Raw genomic sequence first — 17,885 nt, 5'->3', positions numbered from 1 at the left:
ATATCTGGTAGACAAAACAGCACAAAGAGGCTTAGTTTGGAGAAAATAAAGAAGGCCAGTATGGCTAGAGCATAGCGAGCAAAAGAGAGAGTGGAACCAGATGGGGCTGCAGGAGGGGTGAGCAAGAGCAAGATCATGGGGAATTTTCAAGACTGTGTTAGAGATTTTGGATTTATCCCTCAGGCAAGGAGAAACCACTGAAGGATTTAAGTTGGAGAGTAACATGATTACATTTGTGTTGCCAATTAATTTTCTGTAAGAGTCAAGACATGAGCACTCATACCTGGGCATGTGTCTACTTGACAGGTAACCCATGTGGGTGAGTCTAGAGGTTTTGCAACATCCAGTGTACATAAATGCTGCACATGATTAACAACAGAAGACACTCTCCTGATTAGCCACTTGATAGACCCAATCATTCATCGGCAGGTGTTTAATTTGACAACAACTCAAAATTTGTTTTCTACTGCCAGCCATCTGTAATGAAATCCCAGTTCCCTGAGGTCATTAACTGTTCGAGGGATCTGTCTGTCACTTGTATCCAGTCTGTCACTTTGTAAAAATTGAGAAATGATGTGCAACTTAGCTGACCGTGAGCTTCAGTGGCTAGGAGAGCTAAAAGACACTAAACCTTTTATACTTATTAGCCCAATTTTGCAACTGACTGAAATTGTGGCTTTGGTTAAATCATTTAGCAACAAAAATCATGGATTCTACTTCTAGAAGTACAAGAATTCTCTAGGCTGGTGTTTTCCAAAGTGTAGGATAACTGTCACTGTTGGACCAGATATGGATTTAGGTGGAACGAAGGTAAGATCTGGTGCTTTCAAAGCATTAAGTTATATTCATTAAGCATTAAATAACTGTTATTCCTGGTTTACTTCTTTTTCTATCCTTCTGATTGCATCAAGAGGAAAATTTCATTTTTGATGCTTCTTTGACAAATCCCCCCCTTTCGACAGAGAAAGAACAGGTTTTAGGTCCCATACTCTTTGCAGAGAATTTAATAATATTGTTTTTTAAAAAGATACTGTGCAATGGTTTGGCTTGACGTGTTCATAATGCATCAGGGTTTATGACGTATAATGGGCTTCCCAGAGATAATCTCATTTGCTCTTCAAAACAATCTGTGAGAAAAGCAGAAATTAATTCCATTTTGCAGAAGAGGAGACTGTGGCCCAAAGAGGCTAAGTGATGTGTGCAAAGTCACAACACTTGATCATCTCAGTGTTTCAGTTGGGTCTATTGAATTCAGCCTTCCTTCCATGGTGTTGCTTTTCCTGATTGTAATCTATAAATATGCCTTTCACTTTCCTAATCATCTGCAATGGAGGTAGAAATCTGAGTGTATTTGTTGTAGGAAATTGCTTTTCCTTTTTTGTGACATAGAGAGTATCTGAAGGAAATCAGATAAGCTTGGAGAAGATAAGGGGAAACTGGTAAATGAGGACAATGGCAAAGTGCATTTAGTATGTTGAAGATTACATTTGCTTCTAATTTTCCACATGTATTTTCTATGCTGACCTAGATGATTTCCATTTGGCGCAAATTCTCACTCTGTCTTCTCCACTGCACCATTCTTATTTTGTGACTATATGCCTTATGATATTGGGAGGCCTACTTTCTTGAAATTATTACTTTCCAAGTTCTTCGCATATTTTTTCTGCACAACACTGGAATGATTTAAAAATCTTGACTGTTATATTTAATCATGAGCAAAAAGTAGAAATAATCCTATTTTAGGTTTCTTTTTATGGCACTAGCATAGTGATTGAAAATTTCTTGACATCAAAACATGGTCATAGTATTATGTAAAATTTTAGTTCTAGAATGGGGTCTTTGTCAAAGTGGTGCCTATTTATGGAAACTGTTAATTTGTGGCTCCATATGTACCACTGCTATTTTTGGTATACCTCAAATTAGAAGGTTTTCTGATTTAGGAAGTATAGTCATTGAAGTGAACAAAATCTCTACACTGTGGCATTTGTGTCTCCATTTAAAGGCTGTACTTGTGATCTGAGGCTTTTCAGATGAGTCACAGAGTTATCTGAAATAGGTCACTGTTCATCCAGTGCTCAGAGTAACCAACAAAACTTCCCACAGTTTGCTATTAGTATTTTGTTCAAATGCTGGCAATTCAACCCACATGTACATATTTTTCTCAGAATGAATTTAATTACCTATAACATCAGAGTTTTATTCCTAGATTTAACAATTGGAAAACACATTTAGAATTCAATGGGATGCAAAGAGGTGGGCATAGGGTAATGACTTTCGAGGAGAGGAGCCCTTCTTATGCCCCCACAGACACTCTCTATTAACTTATTCAGATACAATATGAGAAAAGTTTACTTGTATAAATAAAAAATGATTGTTAACAATACCACAATTTGATACTTACAAAACATCATTTCTCATAGAATCTTTAACGCTCCAAAAAAAAGAAATTTTATCATTTGCTTGAAGCCAAAGCCAATTACTAAATGCAACACTAAGAGCACAAAATGTTTATATGCCTTGCCTAAGGTCACAGAGGCTGGTATTTTTCTTTTCTTCTCTTCCCTTTCTCCTTCTCCTTCTTCTTTAGTAAAAGAAGATCACTTCTTCCCAAATGGCTGGGGTTGCAAGTAACAGCATGATTCTTCCCAGAGAGGCAAGACAGCATTGTGAATAAAAGTATCATGGTCACCAGGGCCAGGCTGTCTGGAGTTCAACTGTCACCTGCTAGCTGTGTGATCTTGTGCAAATTATTTAGTATTTCCACATCATATTCTTTGTATATGTAAAACAGGAATTATAATAGTACTTATCTCATAGACTTTTAAATATTAAATGGATTAATCTTCGCAAAATTCTTAGAAAAGTGCCTGACACACAGCATGTCCTATGTAAACATTTGCTATTATTAAAGCAGAATCCTATAATGCTCCTTAGGAAAGAGTCACTGACCAGCCATTCTTGTCAAGTAGCACAACCAGTGGCCAGGACCTCTGTGTGTAATGCAGAGCTCTCTCCTGGGATCAACAGTGCTCCACATACCTGGCGAGCCCAGGGGTATAAGGACACTCCAGTCCAGGCTGGAGAAAGAACTTCGTGACTTCAGAGAGGTCAGAGATCACCATTCTTTCTTACATTTGACATAGAGATACTTAGATTAGGAGGCCTAATTATAATGGAGCCTTGCAAACACCCCAAGCAGGCATCTAAACATTCATACATTCAACAAACAATATTGCGCTTACTATGTTCCAGGCACTATGCTAGGGGTAGAGAGATGAATACTATTCAGTCCTAGCCTCAAGGAACTCACAGGACTATGTGTCACATATTCTCGTCATTTACTAACAGGTAACACATCCCAAACTTAGCAATGTAAAACAGTATTTACTTATTGTGTTTATAATTTTATGGGCCAAGAATTCAGGCAGATCACGGCAGAGGTGACTCATCTTACTTAAATGGTACCAACAGATCACAAATTGGTTCCTTCTCTATCCTCTTCTACTATATTCCCTGCAGTGTTGATTGAATGGTTCTCTTACAAGGCAAATATGATTCTATCACATCCATCTTAAAACCCTGCAATAGCTTCCCATCACTAGTAAGACAACATCTCAACTTGCATATGGCATTTAAGGATTATCACGGTCTCTCTCCTGGCTAGGCTCATCCCCTGCCACTCTTGCACACATCTGCTATGAAATATTATCACCCAAACACGACAGATTCTTATATACTTCTATGCCCTTAAACTTGCCATAACTGCTGCTTGAAATACTCTTTACATCTGATCTTGTCACTCAAACTCATCATTCGTAATTCAGCTCCAAGTTCACCTCTTGTGTGAAAGTCTCTGATAACCAGCCTCTGATGATCTGTTCCCATAGCACTGGATACATATTAATTACTACAATTATTATACTGCATGGAAATTATGTATTTACATGTATGTCTCCCTCCAGTAGACTATGAACTTCTTGAAGGAGTGACTGCATCTTAATACTGCCTATGCCTAAGCTCTAGAAGAGTACATAGTTAATCTAGAAGAATACCTGTGGATTGACCGAGTGAAAGTAGCTACCTGCTTTGCGGCAGCTAACCAAGTGGTCTTCCCCACTCCCCTCTGCGCCTCATGCTGGGATGGACTTCAAACCTGTTTGGGAGAATGGGAGAAGTGGCATAGGGTTTTGCCCCCACAACAATTTGATTTTATTTCTTTCTTTTTTTTTCCCTTCAGATCTTTATTGGAGTGTAATTGCTCTGCAATGTTGTGCCAGTTTCCACTGTACAACAAAGTGAATCAGCTGTCTTGGCCCTTTTTCTTTTAATCAGATTCATCTCTAAGGAATATTCTAGGCTTCTGTGAGTTTTTCTTTAAACTCACAGGGTATTTACAAATAAATTGGCCACCAAACTCAAAAACCTATATTTTGTTCTACTTCTAGTGATTGTTTTCCCCCCTTGAATTTGTAGCTCTTGTTAGGAGCAAATGCTTATTCACTGTGTCTCCCCCATAATGCTTAGGTCAATGTCTTGCCCATAAAAGTTTGTAAGAGCAAGTTAGTGTTCAATAACTGTTTGAAGACTTTAAGAATTTCAGTGATATCAAGATAATTCCCTTTACATAGATCTTGGTGTTTTCTTTAATGCCAACTGGAAGTAATTATATCACATAAAAATCAATTCACTGTGATAAACTGTAATGGAAAAGAATATGAAAAAGAATATACATATGTGTGTGTATATATATATAATATATGCATAACTGAATCACTTTGTACAGTAGAAATTAACACAATATCAACTAGACTTCAATAAAATAAATTAAAATTTAAAAAATCAACTCAACATACATCTACATTTTTTTCAACTAATTCCATGTCATACATAGAAGAGATGAGGTCAGTTTTGCAACCTTCTATAGAAGATGGAATGTTATAATGAAGGCACTATGATATGGTGACGTTGGCTGGAATCCAATTCTTTCATTTACTAGTTGAGGACCTGATGCAGTTTATTCAATCTCTTTAAGCCTCCATCTCCTTATCTGTTGAAAGAGGGTAGAATATGTCTTTATAGGTTGATGTATTTGGAAAAAAAAAATAGGTATAGAAAGCACATAGCACTGTTTCTGGTACATAGTAGGTGTTCAATAATAAGCAGTTTTTTGTTATTATTAAATACCCCAGGGGCTTTCACACCTGCAGGGAATCGCAATGATGTGCAGCTCAGGGCTGAAGCAAGGTACTAGGTATGCAAATTAGCTAGAGGAGCCCAATTTCACGCAGAAGAGAAAAACTGCAGTATTTCTATAAAAGTTGGATGGAGCAGGTCTGTGAATGGGATGGAAAAGACTATTATTCAAAATCACTTAGAAGTGTATCAATATGAAGAGTATTATGCTCACCAATGTCATGTAAAAACAAACAAGTGACACTAAGCTACCCTAAAACCGCTACTCTAGATAATTTTATGTCATTTTGAAGTCAAACAGTTGTTAGGATCAGAATTCTTACTTGACTGTGACTTCTTCCTGAAGTTTATATTTTGATATTTCTGGAGTCTGTGTGTTCTAGAAAAAGCGCCAATCTGAAAATTCTGCTGAGGAATTTGAAGTTCAGGACAATGGAATGATACAACTTCAGAGCAACCATTTTACAGATGAAGAATCTGAAGCCTGCAGAGGTAAACTGACTTGCTAAAGATTGTATAGCTGAAAGCATCAGAGCTGGGCTTAGAGGACAAGAGAATCAGAAGAAAGAACCTTTGGTAATGAATTATACTAACTTAAATATATAGGCTCAGCTCTGTGTAGTAAAGTTCACGATTTGTTTAAATGACTGGACACAAAAGGAGATTTCTTCTGTTTTATCCCCAAGACAGGATGCTATATATCTTATGTGTGAGGAGACAGTAATGTGATTTCAAGGATCCACTACTTTCTCAGAGTTACTCCCTTAACTTAGCAGATACCCAAAGTTCCTTTTACTTAATTAAAAGGCAAACAAATATTTTGCTCAACATTTAGAAGCCCTAAGAGCATCTCTTGGGATAAGGGATATTTCATGTTAAATTCACTTAGCTGTAACTGACTGATGTTGATGGTTTTCAGAAAGCACTACTTGGACAAAACTTGGGGAAGATGCAAATGGAACACAGAAAAGTGACAAACAGGTGGAACTTACTTTGCCCAACTTTTACTGAGGACCAAAATCCAGATACAAATGGCCTCTATCAGGTAAGACCTATTAGAAACGGTACCTCTGATCTTGTTTGAGCATCTAACCTAAAAAAGTTGTTCACCTGGGCTTTTCCTAGGGGTTTCCATCTAGCGATGTGAGGTAGTTAGAAGGATCTTAGAGAAGCTGCCTATAAGTGGGCAAGATGCACATACCTTGAGTGTATAGTCTGCTCTCTGGCAAATTTCACCTACCACTACCCACAGAGTGATGTGTCTTACATTTCTTTCTTTCTACCTACCTACCTACCTATCATCTATCTTTCTGTCTGTCTGTCTGTCTATCTATCTATCTATGCCAGATATAGTAAAACAGAAGGCATAGACACACATACAAAAGGAAACAGAAGGTAGGTGGTGAGGTGGAGTTGAGGGTGGTGGCAGTTAAGAGAGGCAGTCAATACCTATTATAAGCCAAGCTTTGTGCTGTGCATCTTGTATTTGGCATTTTATAAAGATAGATTAATTGCAGAAAATCCTAACTAGACTGTAAGTCCTTGGATGCATGGACTGCATGTTATTTTACTTATGCACTCTTTCTCTCAGTGTTCATTGAGATGCTCAAGACTGAGGTTTTTACTCTGTCCCCTTATCTTGATGCCCCTCACCTTTCTCCTTTTTTCCATAGTATATCATCTTCTAAAGTGTTCTACCTATTTATTATGTTCATTACTTATCTATCTAACCTTGAAAAAATTTAAAATGTAAACTCCACAATAGAAGAAATGCGTGTCTATTTGTCTCACAGGTGTGTTTTTGCCCGCACCTAGAATAGTGCCTGGAACATGGTAGGTGTCCAAAAATATTGAATGACTGAGTATATAATGTTGGTTGGATTAAAGAATGTAATTTGCAAATGAAAGGAACAATTTCTAATAACATTGGAAATCTGTCAGACATTCAAGGGTTCCTAGTGTAGTAGAATCCAATTACAGAAATGCCATAGCTGTGAGAGCTATTAGCCACATGTGGCAATTCAAATTTAAATTTATTACAACTAAAAAAAAATTAAAATTCAATTCCTCAGTCACTGTAGCCACAATTCAAGGGCTCAGTGCCTATATGATTAGATGGCAGAGACATAGATCATTTCCATTATCACTGAAAGTTCTATTGGACAGCACAGCTCTTGAGACAGACAGGGATGCCAAATCCTCAACCTTGGGCTGGGACTAGCAGGACATTAAGGTGAAAAATTCTGAACAGTGTTAGCTGTGTCTCTGCAATTTCCCTTCTTCTCTGTGCCTTTGGTTATGAATGTGCCCAAGAGTAGAGACTAAATTGTTGCCAAAGGATACAGGGACTGCCACATGGTCAGGTAGCTTCTCTGCTGCCAAAATTGTAAGGAAAACACATCCTGTGATTTCATTCCAAGTGAAATCCCATCGGTGAATATTACACATAGGCAGGCAAGAGGAACAGTCAAACTTTTACAGTTTTAGGCCCTGTATAAAAGACAGAATCAGAGCTGGGCTGAGATGTGTAGGCTCCTTGGACAGACAAAAACACTGGCACTTCAACTGACATGCTTTAAACGTTGGTCCAACATTTAATTTAGAGGAGAAGTTAACTAGCATTTGAAACAAGAAGGAGAAGAAGTTAACCAGCATGTGAAACAAGAAGAAGAAGCTGGGTGCAGCCTCCTCTGTTGTCCAGAGTAACTCAGCTCTGGGGTAAATAAACCTCCTGTAGTTACTGGGTCCCATTTTCATAGGAGGCAACATGGTGCAGCTGCTAAGAGCAGAGGTTCCAGCCCCAATCTGCCTGGGCAGACCACTCTCCAGCTGTGTGATGCTGAGCTCTCCTAACCTGTTTGTCCTCAATTTTCTCATTTAAAAAATTGAGATAATTATCATAGCTACCTCACAGAGTTTATGAAATACAGTGTCTAGATCAGGCACTTGCATGTAGAAGCTTTAAAAAAATATTAATTTCAATTCCTCAAGTATGCTCTTGGGGAGCGGGTCAGAGTATGGAGGAAAAGGATTGGTAAATCTCAATTCTCTTGCAAAGTAATTTATTAAAGTATTCCTTCTAGCCCCATATCGTACTCTATGAGATGCTGGGGCAAATATAATTTTTATCTATTTTTGTATTATATTCTGCGATGAATTAGTTTCTGGCTTTTAAAAAAAATCCTTTTTTTCTAATAAATTATCCATTGGCAATTGCAGTTTGTCCCTCCATCCAGCTCCAAACAGCACCCCACAATAAAGCGCTTCTTGCCCTTCATATCCTATTCATTATGCCTGTGTGGAAAGGCTCATACCATCAGATAATTGAAACACGGATGTGCTTCACAGTGTTGATTACAAATTGACTATTTCCTAAGTATCTTTTAGGCAGATAAGTTTCTCATTTTTCCCTTGGTTTCATAATTCAATGTGCTGCTTGATGATTGCCTGGTAGCGATATATGCAGGCTAGCTATAAGATTTTGTTTTTCATTCTATAATAGGAGTAGACATCCATGGTATTTTGACTATAAATTTCTTTCCTTGCATCATTGCTTATCTATCACAGTAATCTTTCCTCTGAGTCCAGATGTGGCCTCAGAATCATTCTCAACACATCATTCTAGGAAGCCACTACTGGTTGATTATTGTTGACACTCAAGGTGAAAACTTGTCATCCTTCCACCAGAGATAATAAAAATCTCAATACACTCTCAAATGGTAAAAACCAAGAAGATTGTAGGGTCAAAGAGCTCTGAATTTTAGGCCTGTCTCCAAGACACTAAACTGTGGTTTCCATAGATTTAGAGGAACCGATTCTTTGTTGCTTACTTAAGACCTTTAAGGGTCATTGCTCATGGATGGACACTTCATTTACATTGAATAAACCCAGAAAACACAATGAACATGTATATTAATTCTAGGATGGTTGTCCAACAATAGGACAATAAAGGAAAGCTTTATCAAAACTGAATGGAGACTTTTCTAGAAAATAGAAGTACAAACTTGAGTTAACCTTAGAGTCCTTCTTTAATGCCTCTTTAGTGTTTCTCTAGCTGAAGAAGCTTTTATAAGCAGGTAGTTACTTCTGTAAATAGCTTTCATAAATCCTGTGGCTCAAATCAACATCTGAGACTTGCACGGCGAATCTGAGGGAAATCCATTAAGAACATCCCAAACATTATCTATTATTAATGATTCCACGGGGTGAGATGTTAATACACTGTATTTTTAGCATCTGCAGGTGCTAATGTCAGCCAGGTTGATTCAAAATTCATTTGCTCTTAGGTAGAGGGATTAAATACCAGGATGGTTTATTATCTGCACCTCATCCAGAGACGTTTTCAATGTATTTGTTGGTTTTAAAGCTCTCATGAGAGAAAAACTATGCATTGAGCTTCAGAAAGAAAAATTTCCTAGAAATTAAGTGGGTAAAGAAATGTACATGGACATCTCATGCCAAGGCAGAGAGGCCTATGGCAGCTTGCTATGTGTGCTTGGAGAGCAGTGGGGTGGGGGGGAGGGCAGTTCACCTGGGTGTTGGGAAAATCGAAGTTTCATTGATATGGCTCTAGAGAGAGGCTGGGGCCAGAATGCAAAGGGTCTTGAGTCTAAGCAAAGGAATGTGGACTTAACCTATAGATTAATGGTCTTCAACTAGGTTCTACAAAGAAGCCCCTGGAATTTTGAGAAGGAGCCCTAGGGCTGCTTCAGAACTGCTTTAGTGGGTGAGGGCCAGGCAGAGAGGAGGAGGCTAAGCCCCTGGTTTTCAAAGTATGGACCCTGGATCAATAGTAACTGTACCTCCCACATATACTCCTTTGAAATGCAAATCACCTGGCCCTAACCAGACTTAATGAATTAGAAAATCTGAGGTGGGGCCTGGCAATTCATTTTAAGAACACCTCTGGGTAATTCTGATGCAAGATAAAAATTGAGAACCAGTGACCTAGGCCCTCCACCCCAGCTTCAACAGAGTAAACCTGTGTCTTGTCTGTTTTATAGATGGCACTTCTACCTGAGATTTCATTTAAGAAGGGGCCCAGGGGCTTCAAAGAAGTGAAAATCAATGCTAGAGGCAAGTGGGAAATTGGGACTCTTAAATGGTTATCTGTTGCAATTGTCAAGTCAAAGGAAAGTGAGGTAAGACCTTCTGACACTGAAGTTAATGGCCCCAATGACGGTCAATGGCTTCTCAAATAGCTGAGAGCCATCATTCACAAGCAACTACCATCACTTCACTTTTAAATACCACTGCTTTTCTCATTCTCTTTTCTTTCTCGTTTTAAATTGTTCATACCTTTTGAACTACTCAGAAAATAATTTTCAAGAGAGATAAGGACGTGAGCTGAATAGCTTTAAGAAATCCATATAGGACCTCCTAGGTGGAGCAGGGGTAAAGAATCTGCCTGCCAATGTAGGGGACATGGGTTCGAGCCCTGCCCTGGGAAGATTCCACATGCCACGGAGCAACTAAGCCCGTGCGCCACAACTATTGAGCCTGTGCTCTAAAGTCCGTGAGCCACAACTACTGAGCCCATGTGCCACAACTATTGAAGCCCATGCACCTAGGGCCCATGCTCCACAACAAGAGAAGCCACTACAATGAGGAGCCTGTGCACCACAATGAAGAGTAGCCCCCGCTTACAGCAACTAGAGAAAGCCCGTGTGCAGCAACGAAGACCCAACGCAGCCAATAAATAAATTAAATAAATAAATAAATTTATAAAAAAAAAAAAGAAATCCATATAAATAAAAATACTAACAGAGAAATCTACCAGTCCTGTCTAAATGTATATTTTTATGGTGTATGAAAAGCTATAAATTTTTAAGTCTGACAGATGTTTAGAACAGGAACAGCTGTGATAAAGAAAGAAATGAGCAGATTCGTGCTAAATATACTCTTCAAGTCAACTCGGTTCCAAAGACAAAATTTTGCAGAGGGTACAAAGTGCTTGTGGTAACAATGCAATGACTTGTGTGAGGAGAATGCACACGAGGCATAGAAAGTGAACAAGCCGTTTTCGGAGACACCAGAGAAATCTAAAGAGAAATCTAATTTTTATAAACTTGAAAAGACTCACAGATACAGAGAACAGATTGATTGCTAAGGGAGGGGGGTGGGGGAGGGATGGATTGAGAGTTTGGGATTAGCAGATGCAGACTATTATATATAGGATGGATAAACAACAAGGTCCTACTGCAGCGGTCCCCAGCCTTTTTGGCACCAGGGACTGGTTTTGTGGACAGTGTGGGGCGGGGGATGGATCAGGCGGTAATGCGAGTGACAGGGAGCCATGGGGAGCGGCAGAGGAAGCTTCTTCGCTGCTCCCTTGCTGGCCGCTCACCTCCTGCTGTGCAGCTCAGTTCCTAACAGGCCGCAGACCAATATTGGTCCACGGCCCGGGGGTTGGGGACCCCTGTCCTACTGTATAGCACAGGGAACTATATTCAGTATCCTATAATAAACCATAATGAAAAAGAATGTATATACATGTGTATAACTGAATCACTTTGCTGTACAGCAGAAATTAACACAACATTGTAAGTCAACTATACTTCAACAAAATACATTTTAAAAGTTTCTGAAGATGTGGTCCCTGGACCACTCAAAGAAATCACCTGGGATTTTGGTTTCAAATACAGTTTCCTGCACCCTAGCCCAGGTACACTGAATCAGGATACTTAGGGGATTCTTTCTTTCGCTCTCCTGGTGATTCTCAAGCATGTTGAAATGTGATAACCACATGCTTATTTTGGATGTTTTCTATATAACGAGTGGCCGAGACTTAGCTCAGCAAATCTCAGAGGAACACAACTGATACATTTGAGGTCTTCACTTGCATTAATGGGCTGTCTAAAAGTTGTGGGCAGTGGCTCCCTAAAAAGGATTTCTTTATTGTAGTGGATTACCCAGCTCTATGTTTTTCTCATGTTTGTTCTTTATGTTCAAGGCCACATTTTCCCAACTTGGAGTTGAGCAATTCTAAAGTAAATTTAATCAATATAGAGAACTTACTGGCCAATTTAGATCAATAAAACTTTTCACTAATACTTTCCTCCATGAACTATCTAGATTTTTTTTTTTAATTTTTTTTTGGGGGGGTACACCAGGTTCAATCATCTGTTTTTATACACATATCTCCGTATTCCCTCCCTTCCTTGACTCCCCCCACCTCGAGTCCCCCCCACCCTCCCCGCCCCAGTCCTCTAAGGCATCTTCCATCCTCGAGTTGGGCTCCCTTTGTTATACAACAACTTCCCACTGACTATCTATTTTACAGTTGGTAGTATATATATGTCTGTGCTACTCTCTTGCTTCGTCTCAGTTTCCCCTTCACCCCTCGCCTCCTCCCATACCTCGAGTTCTCCAGTCCATTCTCTGTATCTGCATCCTTGTTCTTGTCACTGAGTTCATCAGTACCATTTTTAAGTCAATGCTTCATTCCCTCCAGATTGACACACATGGAGGGATCAAACAGCAAACTCTAAGACAAAAATATTTATTTTGTTTCTCACTTTCCTAAATAAACAAAGCTACTCTAGCCTTGTGGAACTTGGATACAATGACACAAATATCCATATAACTATATCTTTATATATTTCGCAGAGGGGAAAAAGTGCAATAATACTCTCTTTATGAAACTCTCCATCTACTCCAACCTATGCCTCTTTCTGCCTGTTAGAATTCAATAACTAACATCTAGTTGAAAATTATTTTTTATTATATTAGTTCAAGTGAGATGGTACATCTCAAGGACAGGCCTAAAACAAGCATTCAAAAAATACCTGGTGATTGATTGATTTTAAAAGTGATGTTATCAGTCCTATTTTTAGGTTTTCACTTAAAATTTAAACACACACACATATATTATCATTTATATATAAGTATATACACTTAATTATAGAAAATTAAATTTTATAGTATTAAATTAACATATCAATTAATTTCATCACATTGAATTTAAGTACATACAAATTCAGTTTAATAACATATATACACACATACACACACACCACCACACAAAACACCTTACTATCATATAATTTGTCCCCTTTACCAGCTTTCCTTCAATCCTATTCAGATTGATTCTTTTTTCTTGTGTTCAGCTGCATAAAAGAGGGTCATATGTTAGCTTTTCCTCGATCATTCATACTGACCCTCAGTTTAGATATAGTTTTTAATGGAAAAGGGGAAGAGAAGCAATAGAGCTAGTATATTGCCATTTTGTGGATAATTAACATAAATGTTTCCACTGACTTGATCCTCATGAGGAAGACTATATACTCAAGCGCTTTGTGCTCTGGGAACACTTTATGCATTTATCATAGCATACACAACCTTCTAGTTAACTGTACTTATGCCTATTGGGGGTCTCCATTTAATCTCCAAAGTCTTTAACAGTGCCGTATCCTGCCTATCTTCTAACAGTTAAATGTTAACTTGGGAAACAACTTACAAAAACAGCACTTTGTATAAATAAAGCCACCAGTATTCTGTGTCTGTACAAGATGTTTCTAACTTTTCTTACTTCCCTTCTGGGAAGGTCACAAAACAGAATCCAGTTTTGGCATGCTTTTTATAGAAAATTCTAGAAAAGAGACAAGGCAAGATGAAATTAACAAAAAATAAAATGGATACTTGAAGTTGGCATGCCTGCTATTGGTTTCCCTCTTTCTCACTTGACATTCCAATTATGTCTAAATCATGCTGGCATACAAGCCATCGAGATCAATTACTTTCTTTCAGCAGATCTTACAGAGACAAATGATAGGCCTGTGGCATCCTTCAGCTTTAGCTGGAAATCTCTTGAGCAGCAGAAGGAAACAGTGGCCACCGTACAGAATGATATGCCCTAGGGAATACAGTCTACACTTGGGATTCTAAAATGACTAGTTTTCTGGTGACTTTCTCCTGTCTTTGCTCATTTCGATGTGTATTTGGAGAGAAACAAACTTGTCACATCTCTGCTAGGATACTGCTATATAATTTGAAGCCATGAAACAAATTTTTCCTTCATTTCTCTTTTGTGTTCCATTTATGCCTTTACTTTAGCTAATCCAAAAATGTAGGGACCCTTTCAAGCTCCCTTTAAACAGGCAAATCAGACTTCTATTTTGAATACATTATTTATCTCTAGTATTTGAGGAGTCTGATACAATGTCTGATACAAATTCCACTGGCACACAAGGATGTGAAGTCTATTGGTGTTTGCCCCATTGATAACTTTCCAAAAGTTATGACTACTTAAAACTTTAAGGCTTTCTGTTACTGCATGTTCTGCTTCTTGCCTAGGGTATCGAAAAATGGTGAATCCAGATGATTATTTTTGGGACAAACTCGTCAAAATAAACATAAGCATCAATAATACAATTTGGATGAATGAGGGGCAGCATCTCAGGACACACATTCATTCAGATCCTTTTTCCACGCTGACATTTTTCATCTGTACTTGTTCACTAATTGATAAATAAGGAGCTAGACCACATTTCTCTGCAATCTGAGACTTGGGTTGACAATTACTAAGCAAAGTAATCTCTGACTTCAACTTCAGGCACCTACAGCCTGAAAGGTGTTCCTGACTATGGGGTAATGTTAGTCATCTTGGTTAGTCAACACAGCAAAAAAGGGAATCCTTGTATTTAAAAACTGAGGTAATTGAATCTAATGCAACTGAGATAGCATTAATCTATTTATGTCTGCAGTGTTGAGTCATTCGTGATTCAAAAATAAAATTTGATAATACTTCTAAAGTAATGAAATTAGTTAGGGAAAGTGACTTGTGACTCATTCTAAACTATGACGGATGAGAAATAGAAAATCCAGTACATCAATAAGGAAAAAAACAAAGTTTGACCATTTTTTTTCTGGTAGTATAGTCCACAGAGCAGAGATGGCGAGAAAAGATAAAAATAAGAATTTAATTGCAATCGTCTCCTAGATTATCCAAACCATTTGCATTGGGAGAGATACAGGCTGTCTTTTTCTACGTCACGTAATGTCATCTACAAAAGTTAACCAGTTTTTCCAATTATAATTTGCTTCCAGAGCGATTCTCTTTCAAATTCATATTCTTAGAAGGTAGTTAATAACAGGGAATTTAAAGTTAAAATATCAAGTTCACAAAAGTTAAAATACAAAGTGTGTAAATTCTATTCACTCCTTTAGTATTATAAAATTGAAAAGCTTTATAGCTAAATATAAAAATTTATAGTCCTTGGGCCTGTATTATTTAAAACCTGTAAATGAACTTAAAATTTAAACAATCATATTTAAATTACCCAAGTAACTGAAAAATAAAAATAAGTGATTTCAAATCCTGATTTAGGGTATGTATATTTCCTGTGTTCAATATTATATGTACAATCACACACAGCTATTTGTATAGGTTTGTTTATATGAACATACAGTTATGCGTTTATATTTATTTGAAGTGAAACATATCTCAACTGTGTTGGACTTTGTTGAAAATCAATGAAGAACTCTTTTTTGATGAATGAAGTCCAGGAGGGCCATTTTTTTTTTAAAGCATATAATAAAGCACACTAATGATTTTTTCAATTGGCTGCACATGTATGGATGAACGATTTCTTATCAAGCTAAATAAACATGATTAATTCTGGCAGTTATTCATATGGCACACAGAAGCAGTCTGCATGCATCTTATCATGTTACATTTATAAATGCTTTCCTGAAGCAGAGCATAGTTTTACCATAACTATATAATTAAAAAATATATATATTTAGAATGGCAAATATAACGCTTCTTTTTAGTCTTTTGTGTTTTTAATAATAACATTTATTAATGTTTCTGAAAATTCTCAGTGTTTCTGAAAATTATCAGTTTTAATTTTAATAATCCCAAAGATATGAAATTATATCTTAACTCTTCATCTTTACACTAGTTACATGCATGAAAGGCCATGGCATTTCTGACTCTTAATTTTGGAGTTGAGGTATGATGGTCTGGGTGGGGGAAGGAAAAGAATCTACATGATGTAGAGTTGATCAGCTGGATGTCAAGTTACAACCAGAAATGCATTTATTTTACCTTTTTGGAATACACAGAATAATAAAAAAATTAAATTATAACAGAAAGAGGAAGCTGAAGGCAGCTTAAGTGCACCTATATATTTAAAAGAGAGTATCATTGAGACTATATGTACTACATGGGAAACAATAGGGCACATAAAACACATTTCAGTGAATTCTTATAATACACCAGAAATGGCCTGGGACCATGCACTGTATGGCCTTGGGAAAGCACTTAATTTCTCTGTGTATCTGTACCCTAGGTTAAATAATATATAGAGTCTCACCCAGCTCTGAAATGTATAACATTTCTCCTATATTAAAACAGAATCAGGAAAGCAACTTATGAGAGATTTTAACATTTTTCAAGCTACCCAACCCAAGATAATGACAAAAAACAAGTACAAAGTCCAGACTTTCATTGTATATAGACCTGGAAACCTGAAATGCTGAGGTTTCTCAAAAGGAAATGTGCATTCTGAATGCAAACTTGTATCTGCTTTTTAGGAGTACAACAAAATAATTGCAAGCCCTGAGAAGAAAAAAAGTGCCAAAGCTAAAAACTGTATACAGTTTCTAACTAAGCTATTTCTGAATAAAGAACCAACTGCTATATTTAAATCAATGAGAACTATGGCTAAGTTTTTAATAAAAGCAAAAAGCTGAGGATTTCGAACTCTTGTTGGTAACAGACATGTGGACACGAGGCAAATATTCTCTATCTAGTTTGTTAACTATAAAATGGACTGATATTCACTAGTGAAGAAGATAATAGTTACTTCATTGAATTTGCCAGTAAGCAGACTCCAACTTGGTGCTTACAAAATCAGCTTTTTTTCTTTTAGATCAAAAGCTTTAACAGGGCCTAAAGTCACTGTCAATGTTTGCAATGGTAAACTGAGAGTCCTATGTCTCTGATTTCCTTCCTTTCGCATGTCTAGATTCGTGTACTAACCAGGGAAGCGTGCTGTTTTAATGGCTCACCTGGAGTGCTGGGCTGCTGGCAAAGACATGAGGAGGAATGGGGAGAGGAGAGATGGTATTGAGCTGCCATGCTGAGTCTGTCTTAAGTCAGGCTGGGTGAGAGAGAAGCGGAGGATGGAGTGGCCTGAGTAGGCGAGCTCACTTGTCATTACTGTTATTATAATGATACGCTTGTCTATTTACAAGACTTGCTATGAACGCTTTCAGGGTAGGAATAGCTTGTTATTCTTTTCCTTTTTTCTTTTTTAAAGTGTACAACTTGACACTTTTCTTGCCACCAGCAACATACATATAGCAATCCCAATCTTCCAATTCATCCCACCCCAATCCCCCCACGTCCCCCCTTGGTGTCCATATGTTTTTTTCTCTACATCTGTGTCTCTATTTCTGCCTTGCAAACTAGTTGATCCCTACCATTTTTCTAGATTCCACATATATGCATTAATATATGGTATTTGTTTTTCTCTTTCTGACTCACTTCACTCTGTATGACAGTCTCTAGGTCCATCCATGTCTCTACAAATGTCCTAATTTTGCTCCTTTTTATGGCTGAGTAATATTCCATTGTATATATGTACCACATCTTCTTTATCCATTCATCTGTTGATAGACATTTAGGTTGCTTCCATGTCCTGGCTATTGTAAATAGTGCTGCAATGAACATCGGAGTGCATATG

General features: G+C 37.6%; 1 protein-coding gene across 14 annotated transcripts in view; it reads right to left on the bottom strand.

Annotated features, from left to right (window-relative positions):
* Positions 1-17,885, bottom strand: part of TRPM3 (transient receptor potential cation channel subfamily M member 3) — an 827,818-nt gene that overhangs the window by 178,557 nt on the left and 631,376 nt on the right. The window lies entirely within an intron of this gene.

Source organism: Hippopotamus amphibius, chromosome 2 (assembly GCF_030028045.1).
Source record: "Hippopotamus amphibius kiboko isolate mHipAmp2 chromosome 2, mHipAmp2.hap2, whole genome shotgun sequence".
In the NCBI taxonomy this organism is placed as follows: domain Eukaryota; kingdom Metazoa; phylum Chordata; class Mammalia; order Artiodactyla; family Hippopotamidae; genus Hippopotamus; species Hippopotamus amphibius.
The sequence above is the reverse complement of the archived record's forward strand: the minus strand, read 5'-3'. Positions and strand labels throughout refer to the sequence as shown.